Source organism: Ceratotherium simum, chromosome 7 (assembly GCF_057802395.1).
Source record: "Ceratotherium simum simum isolate JZ-2026a chromosome 7, ASM5780239v1, whole genome shotgun sequence".
Classification (NCBI taxonomy): domain Eukaryota; kingdom Metazoa; phylum Chordata; class Mammalia; order Perissodactyla; family Rhinocerotidae; genus Ceratotherium; species Ceratotherium simum.
Window position 1 is genome coordinate 76,874,366 of NC_141906.1, and position 13,330 is coordinate 76,887,695.

Genomic DNA, 13,330 nt, shown 5'->3' on the forward strand with positions numbered 1-13,330 from the left:
GTACAGTTATTTAGATTATTTTCAATTTTTGAAAAATCAGATTTATTAAGTCATCATTGACATACAGTAAGATTCATCTTTTTAGCTATACAGTTCCTTCAACTATGGTTAATTATGTGTGGGTCTATGGTCTTTTTTTTTTTATGCATATGAGTGTCCAGTTGTTCTAGCACCAGTTCTTGGAAAGACTATCTTTTCTCCTTTGAATTACCTTGGCAACTTTGTCTGAGATCAATTGACCATTTTGGTGTAGGTCTATTTCAGGACTCTCCCTTTACTTCCATTGACCTATATGACTATCATTATGCTAATACCATACTGCCTAGATTTGTAGTAAATCTTGAAATTAGGTAGTGTGAATCTTTCAACTTTGTTCTTTCTCAAAGTTGTTTTAAATATTCTGGGTTCTTTGCATTCCCATGAAGATTTTCAAATCAGCTTAACGATTTCTAAAAAAAGTGCTTGATGATATTTTGACTGGGATTAATTTTATATGTGTCCTCTAAGAATTTGTTTAGCTATGCCTCACAAATTTTGATATACTGTGTTTTAATTTTCATTTAATTCAAAATATTCTCTAGTTTTTACCTTTAATTTCCTCCTTTTACCTTTAAATGTGTTATTTAATTTCCAAAATTTGGAAGTTTTTCCAGTTGTCTTTCTGTTATTGATTACCAGTTTAATTTCATATAGTCAGGAGACATACTTTGTATGATTTAATTTATTTTAAATTTGTTGAAGTTTTATGGCCCACAATGTGGTCTGTCTTTGTGAATATTCCATGTGTGCCTGAAAGAAATATGTATTCTGCTACTGTTGTATATTCTACAAACGTCAATTAAGACTAATTGGTTGGTTGTGTATTCAGATATTCCATCTAGTGATTTTCTGTCCACTTGTTCTATCAATTACTGAGAGATGAGTTTCAAAATCTGTAACTATTATTATGAATCTGTCTATTTCTTCTTTCAATTCTATTGGCTTTCGCTTTGTGCTTTTTGAAATTCTGTTGTTAGTGCAGAAAACATCTAGGATTATTAAGTCTTCTTGGTGGATTGACTTTTTAAACAGTTAACTAATGTTCCTGTTTGTCCGTGGTAATATTCATTTTCCTAAAATCTGCTTTATCTGATAATAATATAGCCATTCCAGCTTTCTTTGGGTTAGTGTTTGCGTATATATCTTCTTCCATCCTTTTACTTTTAGCCTACCTATATCTTTGTGTGTTTGTATTTTGAGCAGAGCATATATTTGGTCTTGGTTTTTAATGTGAGTTGATTTTCTCCGCTTTTAATTGAAGAGTGTTATACTATTTATATTTAATGTAGTTATTGGTTAGATTATAAGTTACCATCTTGCTGGTTGTTTGCTATTTTCCTACAGAATAATTTAGGCATTTTTTGTGCCTTATTTTGGACTGTGTATTTTTTATGATTTCATTTTATTTCCATTATTGGCTTATTAGTTATACTTTTCTAAAATATTTTTAGTGGTTGTCATAAGGCTTATGGTATACGTCTTTAATTTATCACAGTTTACCTTGAAATACGTGAAGTGCTTTTTTCTCTTGATGTCCTAGAGGTTTTCTCTTTATCTTTGGTTTTAAGTAGTTTGATGGTGGTGGTGGAGGTGTTTTCAGTATTCATCTTGTTTGAGATTCTTTCAGCTTCATGGATCTGTGTTTTGATGTTTTTTACTATTTTTGGAAAATCTTAGCTATTATGTCTTTAAGTATATATTCTGTCCCATTTTCTATTTCTTCTCTTTCTGGGAGAATAATAACATATGTTAGAATGTTTGGTATTATCCTACAGCTCTTGGATAATGTGGGCTGGTTTATTATTATTATTATCATTAATACTTACTTATTATTATCATTAATACATTAATAATACAGTAATATTATCATTACTACTACTACTACTACTACTACTACTATTATGTCTCTTCATGTTTCAGTTGAATAATTTCTATTGTCCAGTCTTTGAGTTCACTGATTCTTTCCTCAGCTGTAGTGAGTCTACTGAAGAGCCCATCACAGAAATTCTTTAGCTCTGATATTTTGTTTTTTTATTTCCAGCGTCTCCATTTGACTGTTTCTTAGAGATTTCATTTCGCCTTTCAAATTCTTCATTTGTTCATGCATGTTGTCTAACTTTTCCACTCAATCTTTTAATATATTAATTAAAGTTATTTTACTGTCCCTGGTTAATAGTTTCCACATCTGGGTTATCGCTCAGTTTAGTTATGATGATTACTTTATTTCTTGACAATGGATTGTTTTCTTTTGCATTTTTGTCTTTGTAATTTCTTTATCAAATGCTTAGCATTGTGGGTAGAAGAGTAGAAAATGAGATAAATAGTATTGATGCCTGGAAATGAATGTGCCTCTTTTTGTGTCAGGCTGTTAGTAGGAGGGGTTGAGTCAATCTAGTCAAGAATCATGACAGGTTACTTTTTATTGTTGCTATCATTAGTGTCCACGTGCCACAGGCTTCAAATTCCTCTAGTGACAGGCTGCTGTTTTCTTGTGCTTAGGATGGTGTCTGGGATGCTGTGGGGTTTTTCTTTGTGTTCCTCCCCACTCAGCTTTTACATATCCCTGCACTCCTTCATGACAGAAGAGGACTCTCTCCAAGCTTATGCTGCTGTGAGAGAGGAAAAATAATTTTCCCTCTACCTCCCAGGTTCTTGGCTGAGAGACCCCTCCTGTAATAAAAGACAGATTAAAGGAGAAAAACAAACAGAAGTTTAATAACATACATACCTTCTGTATACATGGGAGAGACCAAGGAAAACTGGGTAACTCTCGCAGATGGCCCAAGCCACCACCTTAAAATACCATCTCCAGCTAAAGACAAAAGAAGATGTTGGGGAGGGGGGAGCCAGTTATGGGAGGTGGCCCAGGAAAAGCACAGTAAGCAAGGGTAAGATTGTTATGCAGATTTAAGTCACTGCCTTCTCCATTGATAAGAATTTCTAGGGATTTAGTCATCCTCCTCTTCTTGGTGCAGAGAGGGAGACATCCTTACAAATGGAGATTTCCTTTAAAAATGTAAATGTCTCTTACAAAAGGGTAACTTTTACTCAGTTCTCAGAGCTTCTCCTGTGTCTGCTGTTTCTTAAAAATAACCAGCCTAAAATAATCCTCATGAGAAAGAGGTATATTTGGGGATCGTATATTCTGCTCCCCTTCACTCCTCTCTCAGCATTATAACGCTGCTACTAAACTTGTGGTTGCAACAGAGGGACTCTTTGTTACCTGGTTCAACTGGAATCTTAGGCTGTGTCTGTATGCCTGGGCCTCAGGACCATGATTTTTTCAGTACTCTTGCCCCTCCTTTCTGTGTCTTTCTGCCTTATTCTGTGTTTAGTCTTGGGTGATAGTTTTTGCCCCTTTCAAAGAAGTAAAGATTTTTTGTTTTTTCTATCCTTATCTTACCCACAATAGGACTTTGCCTGTGACCTGGGGTCAATAGGATTTTCTGCACCTCCCCAGCAATTTAAGACATTTGCTTCAGAGGAAAAAAGGGTCAAGGGAAGCAAGTGAGGCTGTGTGCCTTTCTCCTAGCAGCTGCTGATCAGGTCTTGCAAGTCTGCAAGGCTGTGGGGTAGATGTGGGAGGTGGGGTGGAGGGTGGGGCTCCATCTGGTCTCCTACCACGCCCCAATTCTTTCTCATTAGCACTGGGTAATCATCTCTGGAATAGAGGTTGCAACTAAGTGCAAAATAATCTTAGGTCTGAATCCCTCGTTTATTTCAAACTGACACTCAAGTTCTCACTTGGTTTTTAATACTTGTTATAAAGTTAGCTAATGAACTCTTATGCTTTTATGCTTTAATCTGCTTTTATGGAAGCCACCTCTTTCCTTTGTGCTCTGCCATAGGTGAGCCAGTCTGTGTGTCTACTCATATTCTACCACTACTACCCATTTAATCAATTTGTCCTTAACTTGGAATTTGTCAAAATTTACTATAATGGAGCCATTTTAAATGGAGTCAGAGCTGCCTTTTCAGAGAAACTACTTCACTGTCTTGAACCTTGTGAAGCCGGGTACCTGAGGATTACTGTAGATATTAAACCAATTTGCTATTTTTCCTGTGTAACTTGAGGGGTGACTCAGGGGTCTCAAGGGTTTATGAGCTTATTTGCCAAAGGACTGGTCAGCTTGTTTTGCAGAAGGAGAATGCCTTCGGGGATGTTGTGATCACCGATGGCCAGCCCTCAGCAGCTCTTGAAGCCTGGAAGTCAGATTGCCCAGAGGCTTTTCGGGAGCGACCCTTTTGTTTCTCTGAAGCCAGTCCTTCCAAGCTCTATAAAATCCCCTGGTTTCTGTTCTTGGGGAGGTGGATTTGAGGGAACCCAGGCTCCCACCTGCTTGTTTTGGCCAATACGAATAAATCTTCCTCCATCTCTAAGCACCAGTGTCTCAGCGTTTGGTTTACTGGGCATCAGGCACATGAATTTGAGATTAAGAAGTTCGGTATCTCTTGGATTGGGCCGAAATGGCGATTGTTTTACAAGCGATTGTTTGAGAAGTCAGCAGAACAGACATCCTGATCACAAAGACTGAGGATTGTGGACTTTCTATCTGAAGATAGAATCAATAGTCAATCAATGTCTGCCTCCAACTCCAATTAAAATTCTTTGTAATACAATCTCCCTTCTTTGCCTTTAAAAGCCTCTAACTTTTACTCCCAAGCAGGATGCTATCTGGTTTTGAATCTGTGCTCCCCAAATTGCAATTCTTGAGACCCCAGATAAACTTTTTGCTTCTCTTGCAGTTTATGCCTCTTATTTGTTGACAAATTGGCCCTTTTAAAAAAATGTTTTGGCTTTTTCGGCCTTATTCTAAGCCCTATCCTGGCCTCCATAAGCACACTGACTACAAAGAACTATTTTACTCAAATGGTTCTTCTAGACTGCTGATTATTTGATTTCTGAAAAGCTCAGGTAGGAAGAGGGAGTGGGCCCAGCTGCTTAGCTCAGCCCTAAGGGATTCGCTTCTTTGGAGCTTCTTCCTGGTTCTCTCTACAAAGAATCCAGCCTAGAGGTCTCTCTAATTTCCCCGTTTATAGTGCTTAGCCCCCTGGATTATGAGTGATTGAGGGCTAAACCTCTGGACATCAATGCTGCCTGTGCAGTGATTCTTTTGAAGAAGAAAACAAACATTAACTGCTGTAATAAAACAAACTACAGAAGGTAAAACATGAAAAATCTTGACTGTGAGGATTCAGAGAAAGAAGACTACCACAGATTCTACCTGAGTAAGTGGGGCCTGGAAAGGGAAGGTTAAAACTATACTTCCCCAGGCAGCTCTTTATCTTGGTAGTATTTGGGAGAAGGGGGTCGGCTATGTGAAATATTTATGAGTAGCAAAATGGGTAGAAAGTTCTTAAATATTGAGAAGATGTGCTACAAGGCCTTTGGTGTCACTAGTAGGAACTGCAGGTCCTGGGGGCACATATTCAGCCCGTCCGCTGTTCAACAGCCCCTGTGGCACTGCGCTGGGCACACGTCTCTGCTCACATCACTCTTCAGAGGATTTTCCTCCTTCCTGTGGGTGCCGATGGACACTTTGACTTAGAAAGCTCAGCCCTCTCAGGTTGCTGGGAGACTTCCTCTTGGCCCCCTTCTCCTTTCTGCTTCAGAGACCTGCCTGTTCTGCAACATCTTAGTCTAGAAGTGCCACTTGACTCAAAATCTTCCTCTCCAGTCCTGGTGTGTCCTTCCTAAGGAAACGCCCTTTTCCTTGACATCTGTCTTCCAGCAGGTGCTGCCTGGATGGGCACACAGTGTCCATGGGATTCTGTCTCCACAGATGGAGCCAATTGGGATCCATGGACTGGTCTAGGCACCTCTGCCCCGGACCTGCCCTCCCCTACCCAGGAAAACACTCTGTTTATTTGGCAATTCTGCATCCATGCATGTGGGTACAGGCAGCACTTACTTTCTCTCTTGTGGTCACTCTTGGCTTCAAGTTCTTCCTTTCCCTGGACTCGTGACCTCACAGCATTTAGCCTTCCACAGCTTCCCTCATGTCTGTTCTTACACCCACCCCACAAGGAACTTAGCCCCTTTTCTGAATTCATCTTCTCCTCCAAAATAACAGAAGGCATTTGTGTGCACAAGGGTTTTGAGAGTCTGGGGGTTTAACAGAGGGGTTTTATACCACCAGGTTTTTTGACCACTAGCTTAGTCAGCTCAGGCTACTATAACAAAATAGTTTAAACTAGGTGGCTTAAACAACAGATATTTATTGCTCACATTTCTGGAAGCTGGAAGTCCAAGATCAGGGTCCAGCATGGTTGGGTTCTGGTGAGGGTCCTTTTCCAGATTGTAGATTCTCCTTGTGTCCCAACATGGCAGAGAGAGGGGAAGCTCTGATGTCTCTTCCTCTTCTTATAAGGGCACTAATCCCATAACGCACACACACACAGATAACTTTCTTTGTCATTGAAACTTTACTATCTGCCAGGCACTGTGCTAAGAACTTTGTGTGCCTTGTCTCAATTTTAACTCTCATAATAAGCCTATGGAGTAAGGACTATAATAATTGATTACACCTTATTTGGAGAGCTTCCATGTCGGAGAACCAGAATGCTTCCATGTACCATGTCCCCAGCTCCTTGTGGAGAAGGACAAATGCTCCTTTGTTCAGGACCTCACCCTATGTATCTCTTCATCTGGCTATTGATTCCTATCTTTTAATATTCTTTGTAATAAATCAGTAATCTAGTAAAAAAAATCTATTACAGGAGGGAAATATTCCCGTCCATCACACCCACAAATTAAACCTTCTGGGAAGGGTATTGGGGAAACAATTGATGTCTCTGTGTAGATTGATACATTCATGGATCCTTCATACATAGTGTTTTCCTCAGTCAGTCCCTCCTCATCCCTCAGCTGGAGCTTCTCTTCCCGGAATTCTTATCTACTAAAATTAATTAGGGTTCTGGATTGATTTTTAATAAGGGAGCACCTTTTCCTCTAACTTTCATATCAGCTTTCCCTTTGTCAGTGTATATATATAAAGTCTACCTTCTCTACTCCCTGCCTCTTGGAATGGCATCAACTTCACTTTGCTCATTGTTCTTAAGAACACAGTGATTTGAAACTTTCTCCACTCCCCCTGTCAATGCAAGCTCCCAGGAGAGGGCTGGAGACCATGACATACCCTTCAAAACCCACAGACCTCCCACAGAGCTGATCCATGGTTTCTTAGGGCCACAGTCTTAGATTTTCTCTCAACTCCCAGAACACACACACACAAAGAGTCAACACTGTGAAGATCACAACTTCGTTGGTTGTATGAACCTGCTTTGCTAACTGTTAATTTTCCAAAAATCAGTGTCATGTGTGGTAGTGACAAGAGCTTTATCCAGAAAACCTCCAGCTCTGTAAGCCTGGGTATGTACCTATGTAATCCTCAGTTTCCTCATCAGTAGAGAGAACAAGTTCACTGGATGACATCTAAGGCACCTTTACCTCCAGTCATCTCAGAGGCTGACACAGGTTTTGAGCTATTGAGATGCTACCTTTGGTTCATCTCTTTGTTCCCATATGGTATCAGGAGCATCTAAGACAGGGATCTGTACCACTCCTAGGGGCTAAATCCAGACACTCCTGATTTTGGATGGTCTGTGAGCTAAGGATGGTTTTTACATTTTTTTATTTTATTTTATTAGTTTTTTATTTTATTGAGGTCACATTGGTTTATAACGTGATATAAATTTCAGGTGTACATCATTATATTTCGGCTTCTGTATAGGATGCTTCGTGTTCACCATCAAAGTCTAGTTTCCATCCACCACCATGCATATGTCCTCCTTTTCCTCTTTCATGCCCCCCCACCTCCTTCCCCTCTGGTAACCATCAATCTGTACTCTGTATCTATGTATTTGTTTTTTTATCTTCCACATTTGAGTGAAATCATACAGTATTTGTTTTTCCTCATCTGACTTATTTTGCTTAGCATAATACCCTTAAGTTCTATCCATGTTGTCATAAATGGCACAATTTTGTCTTTTTTATGGCTGAGTAGTATTCCATTATATATATATACCACATCTTCTTTATCCATTCATCCATTGGTGGGCACTTAGTTTGCTTCCAAATATTGGCTATTGTGAATAATGCTCAATGAACATAGGGGTGCATGTATCTTTTCAAATTAGTATTTCCATGTTCTTTGGATAAGTATCCAGAAGTGAAATTGCTGGATCATGTGGTATTTCTATTTTTAATTTTGTGAGACATTTCCATACTGTTTTCCACGTTGGCTGCACCAGTCTGCATTCCCACCAGCAGTGTATGAGTGTTCCCTTTTCTCCACTTCCTCTCTAACACTTGTTATTTCCTGTCTTTTTAATAATAGCCATTCTGATGGGTATGAGGTGATATCTCATTGTAGTTTTGGTTTGCATTTCCCTAAGAATTAGTGATGTGGCACATCTTTTCATGTGCTTGTTGGCCATCTGTATATCTTCTTTGGAAAAATGTCTGTTCAGATCCTCTGTCCATTTTTGGTCAGGTTGTTCATTTTTTTGTTGTTGAATTGTATGAATTCTTTATATGTTTTGGATATTAATCCCTTATTGGATATATGATTTAAAAGTATTTTCTCCCACTTGGTGGCTTGTCTTTTCATTTTGTTCATGGTTTCCTTTGCCATACAGAAGATTTTTGGTTTGATGTAGTCTCATTTGTTTATTTTTTCTTTTATTTTCCTTGCATGAGGAAACGTGATAGTCAAAAAGATACTCCTAAGACTGATGTCAAAGAGTGTACTGCCTATATTTTCTTCTAGGTGTTTTATGGTTTCAGGTCTTACCTTCAAGTCTTTAATCCATTTTGAGTTAATTTTTGTGTATGGTGTAAGATAATGGTCTACTTTCATTCTTTTGCATGTGGCTGTCCAGTTTTCCCCACGTCATTTATTGAAGAGATTTTCCTTTCTGCATTGTAAGTTCTTGGTTCCTTTGTTGAAAATTAGCTGTCCACAGATGTGTAGTTTTATTTCAGGGCTTTCAATTCTCTTTTTTTGATCTGTGTGTCTGTTTTTCTGCCAGTACCATGCTGTTTTGATTACTATAGCTTTGTAGTATATTTTGAATTCAGGGAGTGTGATACGTCCAGCTTTTTTGTCAGGATTCCTTTGGCTATTCAGGATCTTTTGTTGTTCCATATAAATTTTAGGATTCTTTGTTCTATTTCTGTGGAAAATGTCATTGGGATTCTGATTGGAATTGCCTTAAATCTGTAGATTGCTTTAAGTAATATGGACATTTTAAATATATTTATTCTTCCAATCCATGAGCACAGAATATCTTTCCATTTCTTTATGTCTTCTTCAGTTTCTTTCAAAAGCATCTTATAGTTTTCAGTGTATAGGACTTTCATCTCCTTTGTTAAAATTATTCCTAGGTATTTTATTTTTTTTCTTGCAATGGTTAATGGGATTGTATCCTTGATTTCTCTTTCTGCTAGTTCATTGTTAGTGAATAGAAATACAACTGATTTTTTTTTATTGATGTTTTAATAGTTTTTAACATTGTGAAATTTTGGGTTGTACATTGTTGTTTGTCCATCACCATATATATGACTCCCTTCATCCCTTGTGCCCACTTCCCACCCCCATTGCCCCTGGTAACCACAATACAGTTTTCTCTGTCCATGTGTTGGTTTATATTCCACATATGAGTGAGATCACACAGTGCTTATCTTTCTCCTTCTGGCTTACTTCACTTAACCTAATACCCTCCAGGCCCATCCATGTTGTTGCGAATGGGACGATTTTGTCTTTTCTTATGGCTGAGTAGTATTCCATTGTATGTATATATACCACATTTTCTTGATCCAATCATCAGTCAAGGGACAGTTTGCTTCCACTTCTTGGCTATGGTGAATAATGTTGCAATGAACATAGGGGTGCATAAGCCTCTTTGGATTGTTGATTTCAGGTTCCTTGGATAGATTCCCAGTAGTGGGATGGCTGGATCATAGGGCATCTCTATTTTTAATTCTTTGAGGAATCTCCATTCCATTTTCCATAGAGGTTGCACCAGTTTGCATTCCCACCAGCTGTGTATGAGGGTTCCTGTTTCTCCACATCCTCTCCAACATTTGTTGTTTTTTGTCTTGGTGATTATAGCCATTCTGACGGGCAAGAGGTGATATCTTAGTGTTGTTTTGATTTGCAGTTCCCTGATGATTAGTGATGTTGAACATCTTTTCATGTGCCTATTGGCCATCTGTATATCTTCTTGGGAGAAGTGTCTGTTCATTTCCTCTGCCCATTTTTTGATAGGGTTGTTTGTTTTTTTGTTGTTCAGTGGTGTGAGTTCTTTATATATTATGGAGATCAACCCCTCCTCAGATGTATGTTTTGCAAATATTCTCTCCCAGCTGGTGGGTTGTCTGTTCATCTTGATTCTGGTTTCGTTTGTCTTATAGAAGCTCTTTAATCTGATAAAGTCCCGCTTGTTTATTTTTTCTTTAGTTTCCCTGGTCTGGGTAGGCCTGTCATCTGAAAAGATTCCTTTATGACCCATGTCAAATAGTGTGTTGCCTATATTTTCTTCTATGAGTTTTATAGTTTCAGGTCTCACCTTCAGGTCTTTGATCCATTTTGAGTTAATTTTTGTGAATAGTGATAGCAGATGGTCCACTTTCATTCTTTTTCATGTGGCTGTCCAGTTTTCCCAACACCATTTATTGAAGAGACTTTCCTTTCTCCACTGTATGTTCTTAGCTCCTTTGTCAAAAGTTAGCTGTCCGTATATGTGTGGTTTTATTTCTGGTCTTTCAATTCTGTTCCACTAATCTATGTGTCTGTTTTTGTACCAGTACCATGCTGTTTTGATTACTATTGCTTTGTAGTATGTTTTGAAGTCAGGGATTGTGATACCTCCTGCTTTGTTCTTTTTTCTTAGGATTGCTTTAGGTATTCGGGGTCTTTTGTTGCCCTATATAAATTTTAGTATTCTTTTTTCTATTTCCGTGAAGAATGTCATTGGGATTCTGATTGGGATTGCATTGAATCTGTAGATTGCTTTAGGTAATATAGACATTTTAACTATGTTTATTCTTCCAATCCACGTGCATGTGATATCTTTCCATTTCTTTATGTCATCATGGATTTCTTTCAATAATGTCTTGTAGTTCTCATTGTATAGGTCATTCACCTCCTTGGTAAGATTTATTCCTAGGTATTTTATTCTTTTTGATGCAATTGTAAATGGTATTATCTTTTTGAGCTCTCTGTTAGTTCATTATTAGCATACAGAAATGCAACTGATTTTTGTAGGTTGATTTTGTACCCTGCAACTTTGCTGTAATTGTTGATTATTTCTAATAGTTTTCCAACGGATTCTTTAGGGTCTTCTATATGTAAAATCATGTCTTCTGCAAATAGTGAGAGTTTCACTTCTTTGTTACCTAAATGTAACTGATTTTTGTATGTTGATTTTATACCTTACAACTTTACTGTGTTCATTAATTTTTTCTAATAGCTTTTTGGTGGATTCTTTAGGGTTTTCTATATATAGAATCATGTCATCTGCAAATAGTGACAGTTTTACTTCTTCCTTTCCTATTTGAATCCCTTTTATTTCTTTTTCTTGCCTAATTGCTCTGGCTAGGACTTCCAATCTTATGTTGAAAAAGAATGGCAAGATTGGGCATCCTTGTCTTGTCCCTGTTCTTAAAGGAATAGCTTTCAGTTTTTCACCATTGAGTATGATGTCGACTGGGGGTTTGTTGTATGTGGCCTTCATTATTTTGTGGTACTTTCCTTTTATACCCATTTTATTGAGAGTTTTTATCAAAAATGGATGTTGAATTTTGTCAGATGGTTTCTCTGCATCTATTAAGATAATCATATGATTTTTATTCTTCATTTTGTTGATGTGGTGTATCACATTGATTGATTTGTGGATGTTGAATGATTCCTGCATTCCTGGAATAAATCCCACTTGATTGTGGTTTATGATCCTTTTAATGTATTGCTGTATTTGATTTGCTAATATTTTGTTGAGGATTTTTGCCTCTATGTTCATCAATGATATTGGCCTATAATTTTCCTTTTTGTTTTGTCCTTGTCTGGTTTTAGTATCAGGGTAATGTTGGCCTGGTAAAATGATTTAAGAAGTGTCCCATCCTATTCAGTTTTTCGGAAGAGTTTGAGAAGGATGGGTATTAAATCTTCTTTGAATGTTTAGTAGAGTTCACCAGAGAAGCCATCTGGTCCTGGACTCTTGTTTCTTGGGAGGTTTTTAATTACTGTTTCAATCTCTTTACTTAGGATTGGTCTATTCAGATTCTCTATTTCTTCTTTCTTTTTTTGGTGAGGAAGATTTGCCCTGAGCTAACATCTGCTGCCAATCTTAGTCCTTTTTTTTTTTTTTTTGCTTGAGGAAGATTAGCCCTAAGCTAATATCTGTGTCAATCTTCCTCTATTTTGTATGTGGGTCACTGCCCCAGGATACCTGAGGAGTGTTGTAGGTCTGTACCTGGGATCTGAACCAGCGAACCCAGGCCGCCAAAGTGGATCACACTGAACTTAACCACTAGGCCACAGGCTGGCCCCCTCTATTTCTTCTTGATTCAGTTTTAGGAGTTTGTATGATTCTAAGAATTGTTCTATTTCTTGTAGGTTATCCAGTTTGTTGGCGTATAGCTTTTCATGGTATTCTCTTATAATCCTTTGTATTTCTGTAACATCTGTTGTAATTACTCCTCTTTCATTTCTGATTTTATTTATTTGAGCCTTCTCTCTTTTTTTCTTAATGAGTCTAGATAAGGGTTTGTTAATTTTGATTATTTTTTCAAAGAACCAACTCTTAGTTTCATTGTTCCTTTCTATTATCTTTTTAGTTTCTATTTCATTTATTTGTGCTCTGATTTTTATTATTTCCTTGCTTCTACTGACTTCAGCTTTGTTTGTTCTTTTTTTCTAGTTCTTTTAGGTATATTGTTAGATTGTTTATCTGAGATTTTTCTCTTATTTGAGGGAGGCCTGTATTGCTATATACTTCCTTCTTAGTACTGTTTTTGCTGCATCCCATAAGTTTTGGTATATTGTGTTTTCATTTTCATTTCTGTCCAGGTATCTTTTTATTTCTCCTTTTATTTCTTCATTGATCCAATAGTTGTTCAGTAGCATGTTGTTTAGTGTCCACATATTTGTGACTTTTCCAACTTTCTTCTTGCAGTTGATTTCTAGTTTCTTACCATTGTGGGTAGAAAAGGTGCTTGATATAATTTCCATCTTCTTAAATTTATTCAGGCTTGCCTTGTTTCCCAACGTATGGTCTATCTTTGAGAATG